The following is a 26,252-nucleotide window of genomic DNA, read 5'->3' on the forward strand; positions in this document are numbered from 1 at the left end:
AATCTCTACATCACTGGTTTTCAGAATAGCCACTTTTTGGTAAGCAGCTAAGGTCCCAGTGAAGGACTACCTGACCACTCATATCATTACAGTAGTATATGCATAGGAGTGTTTTAAAAATGTATGCTAGCTCCAATACATTTGAAAGTCATTTGCATATTATACAATGTGGAATACTGAAAGCATCAAAGACGTGGGTTCTAGCTGTTCTTGGCTCTGACACTAATTTGTGTGACCTTAGAAAAGTTACATATCTTGACTAGACCATTTTGTCTTCTTATTTGTCAAGTGAAAGGTGACAAAGAATCATAATTAGAGGATGAGAAGAGGCAGGAAGTGCTCCTTGTTGGGCTTCTTCATTTTATGTGTGAGAAAATTGAGGCTCAGGGGACCAAATAATTTGCTCATGGACATTGAGGTAAAAGGGGCTGTCCCCCTGACAGGCTCAAACCCAACTCATTTGAGTCCAAGCCTAGCACTGTTTTCATAACACTGAGGGTTGGACCAGATCAGGGAATCTTTTGGTACCATGGATTCCTTTAGTTACAGTCTGGTGAAAACTACGGGACTCCTGCTTAGAGTCATGTTTTTAAAACATGTTTGAGAGAAATGAGGAATTTCAGTAGTAGGCTAATGAAAATAAAGATTATGTATATCTATCTATCTATACATACATACACATGCTATATATGTGTGTGTATATATATGTATGTCTATATGGAGATACACATATATCTATACATACATACACATGCTATATGTGTGTGTGTGTGTGTGTGTGTGTGTGTGTATCTGTTTAAGTTCACAGGCCTCTTGAAATCTACCCACGAACCCAACATTTCTATAGTACTTTGCAAACCTCAAAGCGTGATATAAAGGCAAGGTGTTGTTACTACTACTACTTCCTCTGCTACTTCTATTATTATTATATGATTTTAGGTCTAAAACAACCTCAAAAGACTCAGAAAAATGGAAAATTGAAGTATATTTCATTTTCTTCTTCAAATGAGATGACTTCAGTAATAGGAGACATTGTGTATGAACTCTTATGTGTATAAGTAATCCTTACTCTGGAAATAGCTAACGCAATAATGCTAATGGCTTTCCCACACTGGTGTTCCTCTCTCCATGGTGCCTTTTGATTGCAGAGTACAACTCATAATATTATTCACTAATCACAGCATCGTACTTCCAGAGCTGAAAGGGCCCTTGGAGGACATTGACTTTGCCCAGCCCCCCTCAATTTACGATGGAGAAACTGAAGTCCAGGAGAGTTAGTTTGCCCAGGTAGTATCACTGATGTGGGGCAGAGCCAGCAGTGCTGGCCCCTGTACCATCCATTGCTGGCCCACAAAACTTCTTTGTACCTGACTTCCTGGAGAAGTGTAACCTAGAGTCATTCTCCTTTACGTGGAATACTTGCAGTATTATTGAAAATTAAAAATAAAACTCAAGAGTAAAAGTTTTATTTTTATTTTTCTCCATCAGCTTCTTTATTTTTCTTTCTTTGTTTCTTTTTCTTCCTTCCTTCCTTCCTTCCTTCCTTCCTTCCTTCCTTCCTTCCTTCCTTCCTTCCTTCCTTCCTTCCTTCCTTCCTTCCTTCCTTCCTCTCATTCTTTCTCCCTCTCTACCTCCCCCCTGCCTCTGTCTTAGTGATCCCTCTCAGCCTGAGTGAGATTTCAGCCATGGTGAATTTCCTTAAAAGCCCAAACAGTAAAGGAACTTAGGCTTATGGCTTCAAACCGGTCCTTTGATGTTCTTTCCTCTGGAGATTTGTTTAGGCAAGGCAAAAAGAACTAGCCACTTCTGTGACCCCTGACTGAGAAAGTTTCAGCCTTGAGTTGGAGATGTGTGCTCAGACTTTGGCATCTGAGTGAGTGTTGACGAAGAGGAGCATGGACTGTGCTGTCACTAGCTGCCCTGTAAATGGGAGCCTCCTGAGTCTGACTGAGGGGGTCTCCTGCAAGGGGGCATCCAGATTAACCTACATCATGGCTCCCATCTTGGACTCTGCCTGGGTCACTTCACATTCATTCAAAATGCATAGTTTCCATGTCCTGGAAGGTATTAGGGACTTTCCTTCCTGAGAACTCTTTGCCTATTTGGCCCTCTGTAAGGGGGGTAACAGAGAAGGAATGCTATCAACGCATCTCGATGTGAGACATGATGGCGAAATGCGGCGGTGCATGGAATTTTATTTGGTTCTGCAATTTGATAAATGGTGGACTATCTCTGGGTCAAATCTAGTCCAAATCTGTTACTCCCATCTGTCACCAAGATAGAACTAAATAGCCCCAGATTGGTGGCCATCATGAAGTAAACGAATCATGTCAGTTCTTTTCTCCGTTAATGGGCGCTGAGTTGCCTGGCTTACATAATCAAATGGCCAGCAGTAATGGACAAGATTCTGAAAGCCTGCTCCCTGCCTTCCCCTCTCCCATGTCCTCAGTGACTTCCAGTGACTACAATAAGCCCTGCCTCCCTCTGCTTTGATGTTGGCACCAAGTTGATTCTATCCTATTCACATATGTTCACAGAACTTGGGGAGGGAGAGATTCAAAATTCATTTTAATCCAGAATCCTCCCTGACTTGTCTCTGAAATATTTTGGTTTAGCTGCTGGCCTGGGAAAGCAAGATCACAGAAATATAGAAAAATAGAATCTCAGACCCAGAAGGGACCTCAGTATCCATTCGATCCAGTCTGACACATTTCTGAAAAAGAATTCTTTCTCCGATATTCCTGATAAGCCTGTGGTTCTCTGATGATGGGGAGGCCAGGGGATAAGACTCCTTGAGGCAGCTCATTTCACTTATGGACTATTTCTCTTGGTGAGGAAGACTTTCCTGACATCAACCCTCAATTTACGACATTACTCCTGGTCCTTCCTTATAGGCTTAAGCTGTAGACCTGTTATTTCTGACAGATGACATTCTCTCCCCATCTCTGTGACTTGGTCCTGGCCAAATTCACCCATTCCCAGAATTTTCTTATGGCTGTCCCTCCTCACCACTGCCTCACTGACTTCCGTTCCTACTCAGTTCAAGTATCGTTTTCTACTGGAGGCCTTTCCTGGTCCATCCAGCTGCTAGTCTGCCTCCCTCCCCGAGGGACTTTGCGTGTGCTTTGTGTACATCCTGTGTGCACATCATTATATATACATACATATATACGTATGCATATATTTGTTTCCCTCATTAGAGGCAGTCTCCTCCAGGTGAAGGACTGGCCTTGATGCCTGGCACACAGCAATCCTTAATAAATGCTCATTGATTGATGTGTCCTTTACATGTACTCCTGCAGATAATTAAAGAGAGTTATTCTGCTTGCTGAACTCTCTCTTGATCCAGGCCATATATTCCTGCTTGTTTTCACTCATCCTCATGTAACGCCCATTCTAGGACTAATTGCCCCAGTTTCCATTCATATTGATTGACTTGGTCCCTAGAAAATTACTGAGTATTTTTTCCCTCAGAGTTCTAAGGGTAGCCCTGAGGATGTGGTGGTGTCTTAGGCTCGATTGCCCATCCATGTAGCACAGGGATAGCTGAAGACTCTCGGTTGGATGGAAATCTTTCTCCTCCTGGGAATCCTTAGGAAGTTCATGTGAGGTGGTCTGAGGGTTAATGCCTTGGTAAAGTCCATGGCTGCGTTTCTCTTTTCCCCACAGAGGTCAGATGTTCCCTTCTTTTCCTTCATATACCATCTCTTTTGTCTTAGCCCAGCTCCCAGCTGGGTGCATAGTTTGTTAGTGGTCCAAGTTCATGGATGATGTGTTCAGTGGAAGGGGGCAGGGTATGACATTCCCTCTGTGCTCACCCTTGCCCCTCTTGCCGGCCACTGGTATGGGTGTCAGGGCTTTGTGTCACAAACCTTGACTTGATTCACTGCTGGGATCATCTCCTAGATATGGCTCTAGGGGCGTATTGAATTCTCTTAACTGAATCCTGATGCATTAACTCTTTCACCCAGCGTCTCTGAGCATTTCACTCTTTCTAAGCTGGGCTAAGATCTGTTAATTTATGCTGCAGTTGATTCAGTGGGAATGTTTGGATTCCATCTACATTGTAGTTACTTGATCCCATGACTCAGAGAGGAATTCTCACCAAATAAAGGCTTCGCTGAGAAGGGCATCATGTTAGTTGCTGTAATCGAGGTTTGTGTGAGGGAGGCAGGACACACTTTTTATGGAATTAACATAAAGCCAGTTGGGGGCAGAGCATACAGGTTTTTAAAAAAGAGAAAATGCAAGATCTCCTTTGTATACCTCCTTTGAGGCATTTTTTAGTTAGGGATTTACAGGAATATTTTTCATGGGGAAATTCAGCATCACACATGTAGACTGACTCCCAGATGAAGGTAGGACTTTCAGGAGACTTAGGCCAAGGGGAGGGGAATCGAAACGTTCCAGGACTGCATGAGCTAGTCATCATTTTCGGCTCATTTCCCAGGTGGTCTTGTTTTATCCCGGCACCTGTGAAAACAAAACAAAAGCACAATGTTGTAATTTAAAGAAATCCCCATTTGTGCTTTTGGCATAGTATTCTGAGAATTTCTGGACAGAATTATATTTTTATTCAGCTTTTTTCTTTTAAAACTTGTCATGTCAGCAAGTGAATTAAGAAATGACAGAAATAGTCTACCTTTCTCTGTGGTTAGGCCATCACTCCTGATTTCATCATCCACAAGTGTTCATCAAGGGCCTTCGATATACCAGGCACTATTCTAGGGTCATTGGGGTTTTAGACCTGTATGTTAGAGAGGTTCTTCAAGGAGCTTTTACCCAATGGGGGAGGGGGACCATGCATGTGTATATGGATGAGTTAGCACAAAATGTCCATAAAGTAAATACAAAGTAAGCAAGAACAAAGGAGAGCCTAAAAATGGATTCCGGTGGAGGACATCATGAGAAGCTTTCTGTAGAATGCAGCACCTGTACTGAAAGGAGGGAGCTAGGAGTTCCCAAGGCCAAGGTGAAGAGGCACCTGGGGAACAGCTCATAAAAAAGCATGGAGACAAGAGATGGGATGTCATGTGTGGAGTCAGGTGAGTAGGCTAGATTGGATGGAATGCAAGGGCATAGAGGGGAATGATGTACAACTATCCTGGAAAGCTAGGCTAGGGCCAAGTGACAGAGGGATTTAAATGGCAAAGCTCAAACAGGGAAACTTCTATCCAATAGGGTGTTGGACATCCCTAAGGTGTTTTGAGTCAAGGAATGATGTGGCTAGACCTCTGCTCTGGGAATATCGATTAGCATCTGGAGGGAGGATAGACTGGAGAAGAGAAGGTCATGAGTTCGGGGAGTTTGATTAGTAAGCTGTTGGACTAGTCTGGGTGAGAACTTGAACTGGGATGTTGGCTATATGAGGGCAGAGATGGGACCATGCAGGATATATCATTGAAATAGAATTGTCAAAATTTACCACCTGATTGGATGTGAGTGATGAGGGAGAAGAAAGAGTTGAAGATATTACTAAAGTTACAAACTAAGGTGGCAAGAAAATGATGTTCCCCAAATAAGCTAGGAAAAGGGAGATGTTTTGGGGAATGATGAATTTTATGGAAACATATTGAGTTTGAAATATATATAGGTCACCCACTTGGAGATGTCCCATAGGTAGTTAGTAATATGGAGCTGGGGTTCAGGAGAGACACTAGGGCTGGATATATGGCTCTAGGAGTCATCTACATAGAGATGAAAATGAAACCCAGTGGAGAAAGAGGGAGAGATGGAGGGAGGAGGAGAAGGGACAGCAGCAGCCCAGGGCAGAACCTTGTACAACACCCATATATAGGGGATAAGACAAGGATGATGATCCTGCCAAAGTGACTGAGAGGGAGAGGCCAGAGAGGTAGGGGAGGGTGCACGAGAGGTCACTGACATTACCAAGCCATTAACAAAAAATGAATCATGAAAACCCTTATTATACAAATATTCTTACCTCTGTTCCAAAGCACCATATGTCTACTCTATAGTATTTTCTGAGTTTCCCTTTGAGAGGAAATGTTCCTATCCTGCATACATATACACACACATATGTACATACTCACATAGCTACATGTCTCTGTGTACATGTATACACATGCACAGATACAGGTAGATAGATATAAATACACATAGATGGCTACATCTGCAAAGACTGTGGACCTTGGACCCTGAATCCTTCAGTCTTCCTTGCAGCCCTCTTGGACTCTTACGTTTCAGAGAGGATGCCAGCTGGCCCTGGCAGAGGGAGCTTCCTCACCTGGGAGTTCCTGACCCCAGGAAAATCCCAGGTCTAGTGCTCCTCTGTCCCTTTATTCTATTTAGATGCATATTTACATTTGAATTTCTACATAGAAGCCTCTACGACAGTGTTAATGACACACAGAGGATTTCAATCAGTCTGATAATGCTATTTATAAACTGCATAAACCATGAACAACATCTGGACCCTCAAGCTGGGCTCTGCATGGGAATGGAGGCTTTGTGTGGCTGCATGACCACTTTCTTCTGCGATCCACTAGTGGGTATGGGAGGGGCAGCCCTGGAGAAGGAGCTGCTTGAGTTGCCTCTGAACTTATCCCCGGACCTCTTGAGTCTCATTTTTGACTGTGAGAATTGAATCATTTAAGATGTGAGGTGCAGCCTCAGAAGACTTCTCTAAGTGGCTCAGGCTGATTGCTGGGGGGCTGGCCCACCAGGCAGAGTACCTCAGGGGTAGCAATGGTGGACTGATGTTGTTGTGCCCCCTATGGTCCCAACTTCAGATTCTGACCATTGAATCCATCGCCCTCTGGAAAGATCATGGAATGGGCTGAGAGAGGTCAGATTGCCCTGAAAGAAGCACCAGACTTAGAGTCAGGTGTTCTAGGGGCACATTCCCTGTTTGACCCTGAACAAGGTGCTCTCCCATTCTCTAGGTCTCAGTTTTCTCATCTGTGAAATGACAGGGTTTGGGCTAGATGATCTCAGGTCATTTCTATCTCTCAATTTGGGATCCTAGGGTTTGGGTATTGTTTTCATCCTGAAAATTTGTCATGAATAAAGATGCTGGTATGAAATGGAATATTCTCCATCAGGCTAGGTCTCCTGTTTCAACCACGTACCCTCCAAAGCCATACAAAGAAGGCGTTCTCTATTTGCTCCTGTGGGAGCCAGTGCAGGATGGGGCTGGGGTTTCCCCAGCTCCTTTACACACGGTACTTTACTACTCTGGCTATATAATTTAAAAATTTTGTTGTGATTAGATCTAAATTCAATTTGAAAACATGTGGTCTGGAAAAAATAGTAATAAAAAGTTGATTTCTCTGCTATCAAGGAATCTAAAAGCATGACTAGAAGACACACATCAATACCGTGAGGATTTGTGGGTGTGCCTGTGGCCTTTTCCCATAGAGATTACATTTCCGTGCCATCTCTGGGGGATGGGCTTTAGGTGGGATTATGGCTATACATTTTTCATGCTATCCCTTTCCCGCTAATGATGAGGCTACAGCTTGGAGCTCATGCCCATACCTTTCTCAGTCTTTGCATGGACTGCAAAAGGTTAGGCTGCCAGAGAAGACCTTTGGAGACAACTGGATGAGGTTTGGGAGTTGGGGGCAGGGAGGAAGTTCACCATGCCATGGTGAGGCATAGCTGTTAGATAACCATCATTATGTCTTTACTTATGTGTTGTACCCATGTTCAGGTACCATATTTAGCGACTCAGCAAGCTGACCGGGACATCAGTTTCCTGGTTATGGCTTTCATGGTGTCTTCAAGCATAGCTATGTGAGTTAACTCCTCTTTTGTCTGTTCTCTCTCTGTGTGTCTCTGTCTCTATCTCTCTCTCTGTTTCCCTCTATGTCTGTCAGCACCTCTGTCTCTGTTTCGGTCTCTCTGCCTGTCTTTTTTTCTCTCTTTCTCTACTGTTCCTTCCCTTTCTCTTTCCCTCTCCCCTCTGTCTCCCTCTTCCTCTTCCCTTCCTTCTCTGTTTCTCAAACTCCCTCCAAGTCTTGTCGTGGTAGATCCCACGACCTACCCATTCGGAGTCTCTGAAAGGTTAAGGAACACTTACCTTTGCCCACTGTTGCCTAGCAAGCAACTATTAGGGACAGAATTGGAAACCTGGTGTTCCTGGCTATCTACTAAATCACAATTTCTAGACAATCATTTTAAAATTGAAAGAGAATCTCTTCCCCCAAAATACACCCCCACCCCATACCCCTACACCCCCACTCCCACCCCCACCCCCCCACTCACCCCCTCCACCCCCACACCCCCACATACCCAACTATGCAAGGTTTTTATTCTTTAAAAGTTTTATTGCTGCTTTTCCTGGTACACCTACCTCCACCTTGAACATTTCCTTTGAACATGAGCATCCACAGGCAAACACCCACATAGTGGGTAAGAATGATAACCGTGCATTGTCAGCTGTATACTCTACACCTGGATTCCTCCACCTCTTCATGATTGGAAGAGAGTTTTTCATGATCTACCCCCTGGACCAGGGTTGGTCATCACAAACAATAAGTGATTTGGGATGCTGTTTGGACTTTGGATGTGTCATCACAGTAGAGATTGCCTCCCACCTTCCTCTGGCTTTCTCACTTTGTATTTCATTGTTCTCACAGACCACTCCTTGTTCAGCCATTCCCCAAACACTGAGGACCTGGCTAGTTAGGTTAGTTCCCCCAAATTTTCTTTTTATGCTACAAATTTGTGATAGAAGAAAATTTCCTTTAAAAACATTCTCTTCCATGGTCCAGCTTTTTCTTTAAGTGCCTGACATCATTTTATTATGCCAGTTTGACAGCTGAATAACACTTATCTCCCTGAAAGTCATTTACAGTGTGAAGGCTGATATCCCTTTCCTTTTCCCTGGGAGCCTCATGTTTGAAAGCACTTGCCCACAGGTGAAGAACGTCCATCACTTGAAGTGTCCTGTTACACACACCAAACCAAGAAACTATTTTCTTGTATCCTCCAAAAACAGATGAGGCAGAGTGACTTTGCATTCCAATGCAGAGTGCAGGCCCGGGCTCCTCAGCTTGGCTTGTGGTCTCATTTTCCCAAGTACTCCAGTTCCCTCCATTTATCATCCTTTGAGTCTTTGCTCCCTTTTCACAATGGTTGTTTCTTCTTCCTGTTGAAAGCTCACCTCCATGCTCTTGCTGGCACTTTCTGCAGTCTGCTGTCCTCTTTGCATGTGGCCTAGTACTACTTGGGGTCCATATATTGCCAAGGCAGAGAATGCCTCTTTGTTTGCTCTTCATCCTTTAAAGCTTGGACGACTGTGGACAGATGGATATGAGTCACACAGCCCCAGAATTTCTTTAAGTTACATCCTTTCCTTTGATGCAGAAAGAAGCTGTGTGGGTTTGAGACCATCGACTGAAATAAAAAATCAGAGACTTCTCAAAGTAGAAGCAAAGCAGCAAGATTTTATTACGATCTTGCGAGAAAGGGCATCTCGTCTCTGATAAGTAATCAGGAGAGTGAGGCAATTACAGAAGACAAAAATAGAGATTATATGGCCCTAATACAGCTCCTGCCCCCCTTACTGGCCTTTTACTCCCATTGGCTGGGAGACAGGCTCACAATCTGAACACGACAGTTTACCCTGTGAATAACCAATAGGCACCATGTTGATGTGGATGTTGATGTGGCAACCCAAGTGGGCGGGTTGTGTTATGTGGCTGCCCAAGGGAGAAAGGGGGGGTTGTGTTATGCTGATATGTCAACCCAAGGCGGGTTGTGTTATGTTGATGTGGCATATGATTTCTGGGAACCCAAAACTTAGGTCTAACCATCTACTAAAAGCCTTTTGTTAAGCACTGAGAAGTCTTCACTAACTTCATTCCATTCAAAGTCATGAATCTTTGGGGATAGTAGATGGAAGAAAGAGGTACTGCCTGAGCTTCTGAGCTAGTGAAGCATCCTGGGCACTCAGAATTGGGAGGTCCCTCTGGGGACATCTAGTCCGACTCATAGGTGCAAAAAACTCAGCTACATCCTCCACAAAGGGCCCTTGGCCTCTGCTTAAAGACTTTCATTGCTGAAGACCTCATGACACCCAGAGTTAATCCATTCTCCTTTGGAAAAGACCTAATTATTAGCATTTTCCTACCTGCCATATACAGTAACTGACAGTCATAGTTACTGGTTCTACCTTCTGTCTAGTCTTTCTTCTCCATGATAGCTATTCAACACTGGAAGTCATCTGCCACATCCTATCAAACTCTTTTCTTTCCCAGGCTAAATATCCCCATTTCCTGTTACCTGTGATCACATGTCATGGTTTCAAGGGCTCCCATCATCCTCATGACCTTCCTGTAGATGTAATCCAGCTTGGCAATATCCTTCCTAAAATGGGATGAACTTTGGGTCATATACGTAATCTGGTAAAGGCAGAGCATAGAGGGCAGTTACCTCCCCTGTCTGACAGCATGTGTCTATTAAGGTGACCTAAGTCTGAGACATTCTTCTATTTTTGCTTGAGATCATGCTCTGGCCAGCTTAGTCTCATCCACAGCTAGGTAGCCCAATGGATACACAAATAGACTGGAAGTCTAGGAGCCCCATGTTCAAATCTCTCCTCAGATATTTAGTAGTTGTGTAAGCCTAGGTTAATTACAACCTCTCCAGCCTCCGTTTCTCCATATGTAAAATAGGAATAATATTGGCACCTACCTCCCACAGTGTTTATAAGGCTCAGATAAGGTAACATAGATACTGTGCTTTGCAAACTATTATTAAGTGCTCTGCAAATGCTAACTATCTTTATATTATTATTATTAGTGTCTCCTCAAAAAGATGCAGAATTATTCAAAAGAGATCAGCCTAACCATCCTAACAGAAGAAGGCTCGAGGATGAAGCGTGTCTGTTGTCCCAACAATAGACTTTGGAGTGGCCATGAGTCCGTGTACCTTGGCAGGCACATCATCCAAGCAACAGACTGGATCCATAATTGAAGTGATAGGGTATGGGCTAGATGGTATTTAGGAAATTGTGCAGAGCATTTAACCCTCTCAAGCTGCACCCTGGTGCAAACCACCATTATTTCTAAAAAGATTTTTTTATTTTTCTAATCCTGGGAAAGGCTGTAACTTCAGAACATCACAATTTTGGAAGCATCAGAATTATGAGTGATTCCTAGGTTGATGGAGCCAGTGGTTGCAGGCTGTCGTATATTTCCAAAGATGGTTTTTTTTGGAAGAAGAACAATAGAGGATATTATTGGGAGAAAGTATGATTGGGCTGGGAGGTGGACTAGTCCCATGGCAGGAGTGAGGGATAACCCAAATGCTGTCCTGATACTCACAAAATGTCACCTAGAGCAAAGTCTGTGGATTTGGGTTGGATTCCTTGTATGGATCCATGGGATCAGATGAGTAAGCATGGATTGGGCATGATCTGTAGTTATGGATGGAATATTTAACAAAATGGGCTTGTCACTCCATTGAAAGGAGCAAAATTTTAGAATGCCTGGTCATAGAACTGAATCATCCACAGCCTTCCAGGATCTTTGGAAGAATAACCACCTTTGCATAAAATAATGGGAGTTTATACAGAGGGACAGTTCAGGGTAATTAAAGCTCTGTACCTTTTCTGAAAATGCCATAGGACCTGCCCTTTTTCTCCTAATTTTGGAGGCCAGGCTAGAACCAGAAAGTCTTGTGAGTGTTTAGCAGAGATATCTGTCCAGGTTGACAGTGATATTCAGGAATCTTCAGATATTGTCATTTAGACAGTTTTGAATTCAATCCAACATTTAATCTCACCAAGCATATATTAGGCACATATTGTGTGAAGAGTGTTACAGAGCTTGGATAAAACAAGGCCTTTGTTTCATGGAGCACAGTGTAGTAAGGAATTTGTAAAGGGGTTCTTCCATGGGGTCAGAGATCTATAGTTGGAAGAAAAATTAGGGGCCAGTTAGTCCAACTTCCTCATTACAAATGAGGAGACTATGCCCACAGTCACGAGTAGTGAATGCCAGAGCCAGGACGTGAAGCCAGGCTGACTGTCTTCAAACCCCACCTATTCTCCCTTGCTCATTGGATTTCATTTTTTAGGTACAGATTGGACAAACAGCTTCTGAGATCTTTTCCAGGTCTAAGCTGGAAGACCAAACCTCCATTGCTTATAGTTAGGTCTCAAGTCTTCAATGACGAATACTTGGGAGGGGGTGGTGAGCAAAGTGGAGGTGGGGTGGGGTGGACTCTGAGGGAAACACTGGCAAGCTTTTGCTTGCAAAGTAATAGAGAAGGGGCTGTCAGGGAGAAGCAGGTTGGCTGATGGGAGTGAGGTGTGTTGTCTGGCCCCAGGTGCTGATCTGGCCTCCAAGACTGCAAAGGTTTTTCATTTCACTCATGTCCAGGAAGGATGACATTTGGAGGGGAGAAAAGATTGAAGATCTGGAGCAGGCCTTCCCGGCTTCTCCGCCGGAGGGAGTTCACAGATGGGTTGGCTCGGTGCCTCCATCTGGACATGCATACGCCATGTCTGCCTCCACAGGTGCCAGGTCACGGTGGCCTTCTTGTGCTGATGAGCCGCTCTTGCGGCCGGCCCAGGGAGCTGGAGCCAACAGGCCGAGCCCTAACAAAACAAAGAGTGATGTATAAACAAGCCACAACACTTCGATGGCAGGTGAAAGACGAATGGGGTACTTAAGGAGGGCCCCGGGGAGCTGGGCCTTGTGTGAGTTTGATTGTATATTCTGTGCACAGAGAAACAGGTGGGAACCCCACGGACTGTCACATAGTGAATGAAATATTAGGACGAGTGGTGCAGTGTTACTGCTTGTGGCTCCTTCGCTCACCATTAACTGAGACTGGGACTTTTTTTTTCTCGAATCAAGTGCTTTCCTGACTTTGGAGCATGTTCTTAGCCTCCCTGGAGACACACATCTACAACGTGCATTGAGATGTCATGATGCTGTTAACAGGGAGCCTCTTAGTTTCTCCTCCTCGAAGTTCAGTTTTAGTTGGTGCAAGACAAATGCCTTTAGTTTTGTGTTTCCAAGTCACCGTGGTCAAGGTCCTGTCCTCCATATTTTGGAGAATGCTGGATAAGTCTACTTTTCCATCTTTGCTGATGGAGCCTGGAGGACAATAGCATTCTCCCCTAATCCCTTCCATTTTGGTGAAACTTAGGAATACACTTATATTTCTTTGGGAAATGAGCTAATATTGATAAAGGGCTTAGCACAGTGCCTGGCACATAGTAGGGGCTTCTTAAGTGCTTGTTCCCTTTCCTTTACAGTGGTGTGCCAGGATCTGCCCTAGCTGCTATGGCATTTTCATGCTTTCTCAGAAGGGGCAAAGCAGTAAATGATGCTGATGGCTCCCCAAGCTTTTATTCTGGATATGTTTAAACTCACTTAAAAAGAGGCTTGAGACCTCCTCCGAGATCTTGAGGGACATGAGGGATCAGTGGCACAAGAAAGGGGGTTCAGGACCAAGGATGAAGCTTGTATCTTCAGCTCAAACACCACAGTTTATCTAATTAAGTGTAATTGTTCAGGTCCCGCTCCAGCCTTTATCAAGGGGATGAAGACTTTTCTGGGAAAGCTTGACTTCTTAGGATCATGGGACAAGAGATTTAGCGTCGGAAGTGACCTTAGAGGGCCTCAAATTCAACCTCTTTATTTTAACCTATGGGGAGACTGAAGTCCAGAGAAGTTATTTGACTTTCCCAGAGTCACACCACTAGCCCGTCAGACCAGAGAGAACCCTACTACCACTCAGTTCTAGAAGTCTGTCTTATAAGATTGCTGTGTAGAGGAGGGGAGGCCAGGGAACACCTTGGGTCATTTCAGTCATTGAATCCTTTTGAATGATGTCCAAGGTAGACACAAATCAATATTGCATTCTTGTGAATGGATCCTGTCAGGCAGCTCCATGACAATATTGGGTCATCTGGGGTTACTTGTCCCCTTCTCTTCCTGTGGTGCCACAAACACTGCTGCATCATATGATCCTTTGTTCCTTTTAACAGAAAAATAGATAGATTAGTACATTTTTGTGATGAGAAACAGTGCTTTAGAGAATAATGGTATAAACTTGGGGCAGCCATGAATCTTAATTTCTAAACTCCTGGATGATGGTAGAGTAGGATCCAGTTTGTGTTTTGTGAATCTCCTGCTTTTTGTGCCTTTCTATAGATTTTGTTTTGGAAATTCTATATGCAATGAGAAAATACACTATATTTCTATTTTCTGGTTTGTTGCTCTGAATACAAAATGTGAGTGAGTGAATATTCATGAGCTCCATAGACACCAGCCAGCGATTAGGTCTCATGAATGAAAAAACATAATGAAGGCAACATGTGTCTCCATTTACTTGGAGCATGTTCCCTCTGAAGGACCAGCATGAATCCAAGCTCCCTTAATCTGCATAAACAAATTGCTGAATTGGAGGAAGATAAATTTGATGCAAAACCAGATTTCCGTTTTAAGTTTCAACGAGGTTATTGTGAATACCAAAGTTAATTATAAAAAGATGCTAAAAAATGAGATGAGGGCTCCTCTGTGCCCCTAAAGTCCCACTCTTTGTGGGGCAGAGGTGACTATGGGTTCTTAGAGCCTCTGACAACAAAGCACATTCTACCAAAATGGAATGCCCTTGAACACCAAATCAGGCCCCTAAGTGAAGTCTGTGGATCCATCAATTAGCTGGTTAAACACAGTCCTGGTGACAGCCTACTTCTAAGGGTCAAGAAGGAGCCTTGCTCAGTACAGAGGGTGCATCCCCAGATGGTTGGTGGCCTGTGGTCAGTGAATTCTTTGCTTAAAGTGACCATGGAGAAAACCCAAAACGGAAAAGCAAAATGCTCTCCACTGACTGACCCATGTCCACTATTCTGGTTACCTCAGTGACTGAAACATCACCTAGCCCTGGCCCCCTTTTTATGTGTTATCTCTCCATAAAGCAGAAGTTTTCACCCCTTTTTTTGTGAATGTGATGGAACCCTTTGGCAGTCCAGTGAAGCCCATGGATCCCTCCTTAGGGTAATGTCATTAAATGCATAATATGAAGTGCAAAGAATAACAAGAGGAACACTAAAAAAAATGTTATGGACTCCAGGAATCCCTGTCCTCTAAGACCAGAAGCATCTTGAGAGTAGAGACCGTTTTCATTTTTAATTTTTATTCCCAGGCTTAATACAGAGCCTGGAACATTGTAAGTGATTCTGTATATATGTGTGTGTATGTATGTATGTGTGTATGTGTATGTATGTATGTATGTATATATACATACATATTTCATTTATAATTCTAGTTACAAGTCATTCTTCTCCTCATTGGCCCCTTGCACCTCCCTTGCCAACTGAGTTAGGCTAGTTCTCAAGGTGCCAATTTCTTCAAGATTTTTTTGGTTCTCCTTTAGCAGGGAGCTGATCTGCTTTTCATGCTTCTCCCTCATCCCTCTCATTTCCCTTCCCAGTCTTTCCTCCACCTCTCTAACTTGATTTTCAAAATTCCTCTTGAGCTCTTCCATGGCCCGAGCCCATTGGGTGGGCTGGGACACAGAATCCTCGATTTCTGTGTCTTTGCCTGATGGCAAGCATTGTTCCTCCCCATCAGTAAGGAAGGGAGGAAGTGTCTTTTCTCCGAGAAAATACCCTTCAATAGTTTTATTTCTTTTGCCTTTTCTGGGCATTCTCCCCAATCAGTGACCTGACCTCTGAATGTTCTCCTCACACCCACCTTGCCTCCTGGTCCTCCCAGCCAGCGTTTGGGGACTGAGATTCAAATGCTGCTTCCCGCCTTAGGGTTTTTGGCAGGGGCAGGGCTGCTAATCAGTGTGAGAATTAAGTTCAGGTGGTCAGGGGCAGGGCCACCTCTCTGGCTCAGTTCCCTCAGGGGGTTTATGCACAGACCTTCCACAATGGATCCAGGCTCCTGCCCGCTTGGGGAGCCCCTGTCTGTAGCCGCCTCTCAGCTTCTATCTCCTGGGGGGGGCCCGAGCCATGGGGGCACCCCACTCCCCTCTCAACCCGCCAAAGAGACTCTCTCACCTACCCCCATCAGTCACCTGTTAGTAGGGGGGCTTGTGCCGCCGCTGGAGATCCCGTTTCTGGAGCCTTCTCAGATCTGTGCCTCTCGGAGCCGCGGGCGCCGCAGGTCCAGGCTGGGCTCCGCGTCTGCAGCACGACGGACCTTTTGCGAGAGGTTTGCAGGTCCCTCTGTGGGTGGGGGGACCCGCGTGGCCGCTGGAGATCCCGTCCCCGTAGCCCTCTTGGATCTTTTCCTCACAGTGTCGTGGCTGCGGCAGGGCTGCCCTTTGCTCCCCGTCCCAGCGCCCAGTCCACGGCGCGAAGGACCCCCCGCGAGAGGTTTGCAGGTCTCTCCGGAACAGAAATCTCCCTCGCTCCAATATTCCGTGGTCTCTGGGTGCAGAATTCACCCTGGATTGGTCCCCTCTAGCCGTTCTGTGGTTTGTGGGTTCGGAGCTATGTGTATGTGCATCTTTCTACTTCGCCATCTTGGCTCCGCCCCCTCTAGTTACAAGTCAAAGGTAATAGTACCAGCTGGCATCCAGTCATGAGAGGCACCAGAAAGCCCACTGTGACAAAGACAAGCTTCCCTCAAGAGTGAGAAATATTGAGGGAGGTTCGAATTGGCATGATAGTCATAAGAGATTGGAACAGATATTTTGAACTGACATGATTGGTGACTTCTGGGATAAAGGAGAGTGAAGGGAGGAGTAAAATATGACTCTAGGCTGAGGGACAAGATTGATATGGATGGATGAGGGCCCTCTTAGGGAAATAGGAAAGTTTGGAGAAGGAGTGGTCTTGGGGGGAAGATGAGTTCCATTTCTCATGTCTCAAACTTGAAATACTGAGAGAGAGCCAGTAGAGAACTGGTGGTCTGGGGCTAGATGTAAAGTGGTTATCAGTACAAAGGTCATCACTGAATCTGAGGGAGTCAGTAATAATACTGGCTTTTATAGAATACCGCCAGAGAAGAGGGCCTCGATCAGAGCCTTTGGGCTGCTTGTCCTGAGGAGCAAGGATGTGTGATGGCCTAAGAGGGTGACAAGCGGAAAGGAGAAGAGTTGAATTGGGAAGGAATGTCCAGGAGGAGGAAAAGAAAGGTCAATGGTGGAAAAAGCTGCCAAGAGGTCAAGGAGGATAGAGACAGAGGAAAGACTTAGTCATGTTTGAGAGAACAAGTCCAATGGATTGATGAAATTGGGTACTACATTAGAAGTGATTACAGAAAGGTTTAGGAAGTGAGTGGAGGCAGACAGTGAGTGGAAGTCACCCATCCACCTCATTGGCTGGATCACTTAGATTGTAGCAGGACAAGTACCAAAGTGTACAAAAGGACATGTCTTGGTGGGTTGAAACTTCATCTACCTAGGGGAGGGAAATGTCTCACTGAGGAAGCGTTGAAGCTCTCTTGGGGCTGACGTGCTCCTTCATGAGAGAGCCCAAGTTCAGATATCCTTGGCAATCATTGTTAGGTCTTGCTAAGTGTCAGTCTAGCGTGGTGCTGGATATGTTTTTGATACACTGCTAAGAAATTTAAGCTTATCCAACAAAATGTCATCTACTTATTAAAAGGTCTGTTTGCTTGTTTATTTTTCTCTTGGTTTCGACAGCATGACTGGGAACTCCACCGATCAATAAAGATGTTACAGCCACTCAGAATTGGACCTTGGCTTCTTGTGCCTGTCAATCAGCAATGAGAATGGCCAAATAGATGATTGTGGGGTTGGGTGCCAGTTATTAGAGGTGCTGTTTGAAAAGCATCCTGGCAGAGTGAACAGAACACTATTGTTGGGTTCACCCCCAGTTCTGACACTTGTTGTGTGATTCCAGACAAGTCACTCTGAACCTCAATTTCCTCATGTCCAAAATGGGCACACCAATACCTGAACTTCATATGATTGCTGTGAAGTTCAAATGAGATAATGCATGTGAATCATTTTCCAAACCTTAAATGGTCTACATGTGCCAGGGACAGTAGCTGGAGGTGATCCATTTGGAGGTACCTGAGAAAAGGGGGAGTTTTGGACTAGAGGGAGGGACAGTAAACAGTTGCAGATAAGATAGATTTGGGAGGTATCTACATGCAAGTGCTCCAAGAAAGTTGGCTCTGAGGATGAAGGGTGGAAATAGCAGTGATGAACCTTGGTGGATGCCCATGTCATAATTCAGGGGGATTGAGGAGACCCTAGTCTTTGGTCTAGTGAAATAGGCAATAAGATAAGTAAGACCTGAAAGTTCTATGAATATCTAGGCTGGGAAGTATGCCCAGAAAACAAGGGGATCATAATCAGAACTATGTAAGTCTACTGTGGATATAAATATGTGTTAGGAAAAATGTGTGAGTGAGAAAGACCTCAGGTGTCTCTAGGTGGAAAAGTGGGTAGAGAGTAGGACTTGATGGAAAGAAGGCCTGAGTCCGAATCCCACCTCAGACACAAGATGCATTACCTTGTGCAAGTCACTTAAACTCTCTTAGCCTTAGTTTCTTCATCTGTAAAAAAAGATAATAATAGCACCTACTTCCTGTGGTTGTTGTGAGGGGCACATGAGATAACATATGGAAAGAACTTTGCTAACCCTAAAGCCCATAGACATTCTAGCTCTTATGAGATTGATACCATATAAATTTGTATCACCACCCCTCCTTTGCCTCAGTTTAGCTCTCTGCTGGCTGGTGATTTTCTATGAATGCAGTTCTGTTCACCTGGCTTCTCTGATGGGCAGCTGGGTGGTCCAGTGGATGAAGTGCCAGGTCTGGAGTCAAGAAGACCGACCTTCCAGAACTCCAATCTCAGACATTTGCTAGCTTTGTGGCCCTGGGCAAGTTACTTAACCCTATTTGCTTCAGTTTCCTCATCTGTAAAACTAGCTGGAGAAGGAAACCACTCCAATATCTTTTCCAAGAAAACCTCCAAAGGGGTCATGACAAGTTGGACATGACTGAAATGATTGGGCAACATCCTCTCTGATGACGTCTCTTGGTTTCTACATCTCTTTGCCTCAGCCAGTCAGTAGACTACTATGTGTCAGGCACTGTGCTAAGTATTGGGGATATAAATACAAAACAAGACAGTCCCTGCTTTAAAGGCGCTTACACTCTAACAAGGGAAGGTGACACCCAAAAGGAAGCGGGAGAGAGTAAGGTGACTACACAGGAGCTTGGTGGAACAATCAGAGATAGCTTGAAGCAGTGCAGTCAGGTGAGCTAGGAGTGCTTTGAGCTGAGGTCCTTCAGTGTAGGCTTTGGAACTCCTCTGACTTCATCATCTGCCTTCTGGTATGCAGATGTTGGCTTCTCTGCCCTGGCCTCCCCTATCAGTCCATGTACCACCTCTGGACCCCACTTCATTACACATCCCCTCCTTCAGTATCTGATAGCTTCATCTCTGGCCTAAAGAGCCTCATGGTTTGCCTGGAAATCATATACTGTTGGAGCCTTTCTCCTCACTGCCATCTGCAATTTCCCATGGAAATGAAGCCAAGGAGTTGAGTCAGCAAGCCCCTCAGAAGCAGGGATAGATTTAACCCTTTTTTGCATCCCTTGCCCTTAGCACAGCACCTGATGCATATGAGGCACTTTGATAAATGCTTTTTGACGGACAACAAATCCACCAAACATTTATTAAGTTCTGGTCAAATGCATGCGATACATTGTTGTCACTAGGGATGCAAAGACAAAACCAAATTCATTGCATTGAAGGTTTAACTGAATGATATTCATCAAGCATTTATTAAGCACCTACTATGTGCCAGGCTCTTTGCTAGTTCCTGGGAAGACAGACAAAACCAAAGCCCATTAGAACAGCTGACCTTTGAGACTCTGCTAGCTCTCAGCCTGGGATGCTATGACCATGGAGCCTGGGTGGCCATAGGATGGCTTCTTGGAGGCTCTTGGGTGGCTCTCATTCCTCTCTTTAGCTGACAGAATATCAACAAACAGCACTGCTTCCATATGCCTTGGATCACATTGATCAGCAGGCCCTCCATCTCTGAGGCTGCCCAGTTCCTGAACAGGCCAAGACATCATTTCTTTTGTGGTTTTCTGATCCTGGACATCACTCCTGATGAGACTCTGGCTCTCTCTCTGAATAGAGAGATAATGGGCCTCTGACATGCTCAGGACTTTATTACTGAAGAAATGAGGACTAAAGTAGATGTTGACAGCTATGTTCCTACATGCTTCCATCCTTTTGATTCCCTAGGAGAGGGCACATTTGAGAGCTTCCTGGTAGAGACAAACTACCCCAGGTGGCCTTAATTATATGAAACTACTGAAAGCCTTCATCAAATACCTCCTTATTCCCTTCCTCCCCTGGTGGGTTTTTGGTGCACACCGTCTTGAGTATTGCCCTGGAGAAAAAAGAGAAAAAGATTCAGAGTAACTAATGGGAAGAAGGAATCTGGCTTCAATGAAAGAAAACTCTGGGGTCATTGACCAAAACTGGATCTGTGGTCCTTTGTCCTCTTTACATTTGTGGTCTTGCTAGGCCAGGAAATTGAAGGTCTGCCTGAAGCAGGACTTAATCTGTTGAACATAGTATAGGGAGAATTCTCACCAAGACCACTGCTGTTGTATTTCTTGCCAAGATCCCATCGATCACGGAAACTTCTTGACCATAGAGTGACATGGTCAGCTCAGTACTCTAGGAATACCAACATGACAGTCATGCAGATGAACTCACTGGAAAGCAAAGAGGCTGGTGGTGGGGATGATCATCCAAAAACCTATGGCAGCAGAGCCAATTAGAGGTGAAAAGGACCTTTGGACCTAGGGCAATAGTAGAAAGAAGAGGATGGCTGAAGAGTTTATAGAAGTGGAATCAACAAGACTTAGCAGCTGATTGGCTATGTGGGGGAGGGAGAAGGAAGATGTTCAGGATGATTCTAAGTTTGGGGGAAAGAATCTTAGAAGTATCAAGTCCAACCAATCCCTTCAAGGTCAAGAGAACTTAAGTACTTTTCCCAAGACCACATCAATAGTAAGGGTAAATGTCAAGTCACACTTGGACCAAAAAAAATCACTTACATAAGTACAAGTTGGAGGAAACATAATTAGGCAGTGGATTTTCTGAACAAAAAAAAAGATTAGTGGACTTGAGTTAACAGTGTGTGGCCGCCGAACAAGCAAATGGCATCTTGAGCTCCACTGAGAAAGAAAGAGCTTCCATGAGTAAAAATGTGTCTCTCTACTCTGCTCCATGTCACATCTGGAATCTCACATCGAATTTCAGGAGCCATAGTTGGTGGAAGGTACAACTAAGCCGGAGACTGTGAGAGGGAAGACAGTGAGGGTGGTGAAGGATGTGGAGTCCATGTCCAGAAGGCCACTTGAAGGAACTGGAAATTTCTAACCCAAGAGCAGACTATGGCAGAGCTTAGTTTTTGTGCTTTAGTACTTGAATGTCTGTCTAATAGAAGAAGATTATTCTGGTTAGTCCTGGGGCCACATCCAGGGTCAATAGGTTGAAGCTGCAAAAGGCAGACTCAGGCTTGATGTCAGGAAAAACCTTCTTGACAATTGGAGCTTTCCAAAAAGAGAATTCGTTGTCTCAGAAAGTGGGAGATTCCCCTTCATTGTATCCCATTTACCTTGTGTAAATCTTATATATATGTTGTTCACATGTTGTATCCATCTTTAGAATGTGAGCTCCTTGACGTCAGGAACTGTTTTTTTCTTTCTTTGTAACCCAGGGCTTAGCACAGTGCCTGGCCAACAGTCAAGGCTTAGGAAATGCTTGTTGATTTACTGACTAACTCTTCAAAATTATCACTTGTTGGATATTAGAGTTAGGGTTCCTCTTGGGTCTGGTCTGGCTTAGGTGGAAATTCTTCCTGACTGAAATCATGTGACTCTGTGACATATCAGAGCTAAGATTGGAATTCACATACTGTTTCAAAAATCATTTCTCTCCACAGTCCACCGTGCCATCCCTCTCTGTGTACACTCTTAGGCTTAACCTACTTCTCAAAAGAGACTAGGGGTGGTAAGTGTTGGCTTTTAGACCAAGCCCTAACCTTAGTAAGAGAAATTATTCTATCCTCTTGTGGTAAAGCTAGGGCCATGATGAACTAGAGGCCTGAATCCTTTCTAAGGTCTCTTTTCATGGCAGAGAGCAGGATTTACCTCACAGCTTCCCTCATACTTCTGGGCTGTCAGAGTGCATCAGCACTAAGCTCAGCTTTGGAAGATGAGAAATTCAAAATATCTCTTTATATTTCTATTAACTGAACAAACTGCATTGTTTTACCACTGAGTAACTGAGAAATTCTTCTGAATGAGTGGGGACCCTCCAAGGTCACTGCCATGACCACTGCCTAGAAACATCCCTTCTAACAGATTTTGCAGACTTGCTGCATGGGATGAGAAGAAAGCTTTCCCAGCCATCCCCAAGGTTGCATTGATGAACATTGGGATCATTTTCCTAAAGAACCAAGTGCTAAGCAAGATTGAAAGGCCTGAGTTAATGACGTCATGGGAGTCTGGGGTGGGGGGAGAGGAAGCCTCTTAATAGCTTGACTTTGGTGCTTATAAATCATTCTATACATTCCATGACTTACATGAGTCCACCCCCTCCATCCCCCTCCATTTTAGAGTTGTTTTTTTTATCCTTCTTTTTGCCAATTAATTCAAGAAATGGTTGGAACACACAATTAGGGCTCCAAAGGGAAGTGAGGCATTTAGGGTCCATGTCATGTACATTTGCACCAAAGAGAAGCTGAATTACAATGATTGGTTTAAATGAAGTAAGAAAACAGGAAAATCGGTGTGCTTAAATTCGATCTCCATTATCTAAGTGCAGTTGGGGCCAATGGGATTATAGTCTAATTTCTCATGTGAAAGGATATTTAAGGGTGTTTTCTTTGTGGTCATTAAAAATGTTTGGGAAATAGTGAAATTAACCTTTAACACTGTGTTCCTGAATTATGACCTCCGTTTCATAACAGTAGAAGCTCTGTCTCCCCACAAAGTTGTTTTCATGACACATGGAGTGGAAATGATAACATGGATGATGAGATGCACGTAATTACCCAGCTTTCTTTGCACAGTTAATTATGAAGAGTTATAGTCCACGCAGAATCATGGAATAATATTGCTCGTTGTGGGTAAGGAAGGAAAACGATCTTGCTAGTTTCCTTTGTATATTTTGTCTCTTAAAAAAATAAAAGAATAAAAAAGAATCTCAGAAAGAATACCACCGATACCGTCACTTGTGTGATTGTTTCTGGCAAAACTCAAGGCTTCAGACCCTTGGACTTTTTTTTTATACTTTTAAAGGTTAATGACCATGGTCCTTGCATACTTTCCCAGCATGTTTCCCAGAATGCCGTAAGGCAGGCGTAATATCTGTGACAAGTTCAAGAGCAATTGAAAACGGCTTTCGGAAATTGACGCAATGACAAGGCAGCATGGGAGTTCTATAATTAAGTGGGTAAAAATAAGGTGATCAGCTCCATGACATTTTCTGGAATCCATTAAAATAGTCTTGTATGAAGTTGGATAAAGAGAATGATTAAAAACTGAAAGCAAACAAGATATTCAATGAGCACCAAACAGGAAAATCATTTAAAACAAAAACAAACAAAAAAAAGGGTGATTGGTTTCTGAAAAATGACTATTTCCCTGGACTCATTTTTGAAGTCATAATCATTCTCCTTGTATATAGGACTGCTTTTGTGAGTGTGAACATGGCACAGGAAGGGAGCCTGATTGAAGACTCTCCTCCCTCAGGCTCCTTGCCCAGGGCAAGTGATTTATGGATGTCTAGCCCCAGGTGGTGAGCACAAAGTGGGTCCAGGTGGCCTCCCTGACATCATTCCTTGTGCTGCCTGATGCCCACTGGACCCTTTCTCCCCTTCACTGAGCACAGACCCTCTTCCTATGAATAGATTTCTTTGGGAGCTCAAGATGACCCCACACTCCACCCCCACCCTTTGCATTTGAGATAACACTAACCAGGTGATTTAGTGGGTTGATGATTAAGGATTGGTTCCACCTGGGACAAGAAAGCATGCTACATGATGCCAAGGCAATCTGGATCATTTCATCCTTACATTTTAGGCCTTGTTGATACCTGTGGCTTGCCAATGGACTACATGGCCGCATCAGGACTTAGCCTGGAGAATCTCTATTCTGTATGATGCATGTTTGGAAGACTTGAAAAGCCTGGATAAGCCAGCCCCATCAATGTGCATACACATACATACACATATTTATCTATATTTATATAGCTATGTGTGTGTATATAAATACATACACATGTATTTCCATATCTGCACTTATATATACATATATACATGTATAAATATATGTATATATACTATGTATAAAATGTCTCTCTATATAAATATATATGTTCATAGTATATATATATGTATATGTGTACACACACACACTCTCTGTCTCTGTCTCTGTCTGTCTCTTTGTCTCCATCTCCATCTCTGTCTCTGTCTCTCTCAATCTCTCATCACTTCTGGTCATACTTGTAGTATACCCAGGGCAGAACTTTTTTCAGTTCTGGTTTTGTAAGTATTTAATCACCTCTTTTTGATTGGGTGATCCCATTCCCTGTTTTGGGAGATGGTTGCCCAGTGTAGGGACAGGGTGTCTGAGATGTTGCAGAGTTAATCTTTCCTTAGGACAAGATGGCCATTGAGGTCTCATTCACTCTGAAAATTGGTGAATTCCTATGTTACTTCTAAATAGAAATAGTGGCTAGAGAGGAAGTGTGTAATTTCTTTGCTTTGGGAAGTTCTCTGTGGGGAAATGTCTCTAATAACACATAAGCATCTACTCTGAATCTTAGCATTGTGACTTGTCCAGGGCCACACAGACAGTATGATGATGGTGAGATGAGCCCCCTTTTTGTCTTTCTCATCCTGAGACCAGCTTGCAGTTTAAACTTTACTATTTTAAATGCAAAGGAGTTGAGGAAAACCTAGCAGACAGAAACCTCTCCTATAGGGTGTAATAAGTACTTAATACATGGTTTTCTTCATTCATTCATTGATTTCTTTGTAGCAATCTGTGTAGAAACCAGATGAGATATTTAAAAGGTTATTTCTATTAGGCATTTAGAGATCATTGGGTATTTTATCTTCATGAAACTTTGAGTAACATCCCTGACCTTTACCTTTTAGGCAGATGATTAAATTTCAGTGTTAATTAATTTCAGAGCCCTCAGTTGAGTTATATTTTATTTAGAGCCTTTCTTTTCATTTTTCTGAGTGTGCGCCATGGGGCAGTGAATGGTGTTGCACAGAGAGAAGCAAGAAAGGACAAGAGAAGAAGGAAAAAAATTGGCATATCGTTGCTAAAAGAGACATTTAGCCTGGGATTTTTGTCTCTGGCCTTAGCTGGAATTGATTTCTACATTTCCATTTTCAGGATAGCCCTATATAGGAACCAGAGGGAAAGATATGATCTCTCATCCTACTGTGAGATACAAATTGGGATTCGATCTTTGAAAAGACTTTTCTTGGATGAGCTCTTTGGAGCCTCTGTAAGGAGTCCATCTAGTGTACTGGAAGCCATACAACATCCATCCACAGTCATAGGAGCTGGTGGCAAACATGTTCTCCATGTGGGTCTAGATGAGTCTGTTAGGACAGGAGCCCAGAGTACACAGCTATATGTCAAAGAGAGTAAAAAGGTTGTATAAAAAAATTGTTTAGTTATTTCATTGTCTGACTCTTCATGATCCCATTTAAGGTTTTCTTGGCAAAGATACTGTAGTGGTTTGCCATTTCCTTTTCCAACTCATTTCATAGATGAGGAAACTGAGGCAAAGAAGGTGAAGTGATTTGACCAGCATCACGAAGCTAATAAGGAGTGTTTGAGGCAGAATTTGAACTCCTGAAGATGTCTTCTTGATTTCCAGTTTGGTGCCCTATTCACTGTGCCACATAGCTTCTTGGTATGAAAAAAAGAGAATCAGTTACAAAGTAATGCCAGCCTCATGCTGAATGACTGTAAAATTGGAGCATTTCTATGCCAGTCACTCAGGAGGTCCACTGACCCAGTAGTGGGTCCATCACTCCCTCTACTGCCTGTTAGTGCCAAAGTTGTTTTGAGATGGAACATCTTGGTAGGGTGGAAGAGTAAAAGGAATATAAGTGGAATAATGTTGCTGCAAATTCCTTGAGCTATTATCCAGATACTATGCCCACTGGAAGACTCTGTAACAGAAATGAGAAACAGCATGGATTTGGAAGATGAGGGGATTGGAGATATGAGGAGATAACTGGAATTGACTCTGACTGGCTGTATTAAGAGAAG

The 26,252-nt window shown here is 43.8% G+C and overlaps 1 protein-coding gene across 1 annotated transcript in view; it reads left to right on the forward strand.

Moving 5' to 3' along the window:
* Positions 1 to 26,252, forward strand: part of SUGCT (succinyl-CoA:glutarate-CoA transferase) — a 634,978-nt gene that overhangs the window by 477,350 nt on the left and 131,376 nt on the right. The gene's annotated exons all lie outside the window — the stretch shown is intronic.

Source organism: Notamacropus eugenii, chromosome 3 (assembly GCF_028372415.1).
Source record: "Notamacropus eugenii isolate mMacEug1 chromosome 3, mMacEug1.pri_v2, whole genome shotgun sequence".
Lineage (NCBI taxonomy): Eukaryota > Metazoa > Chordata > Mammalia > Diprotodontia > Macropodidae > Notamacropus > Notamacropus eugenii.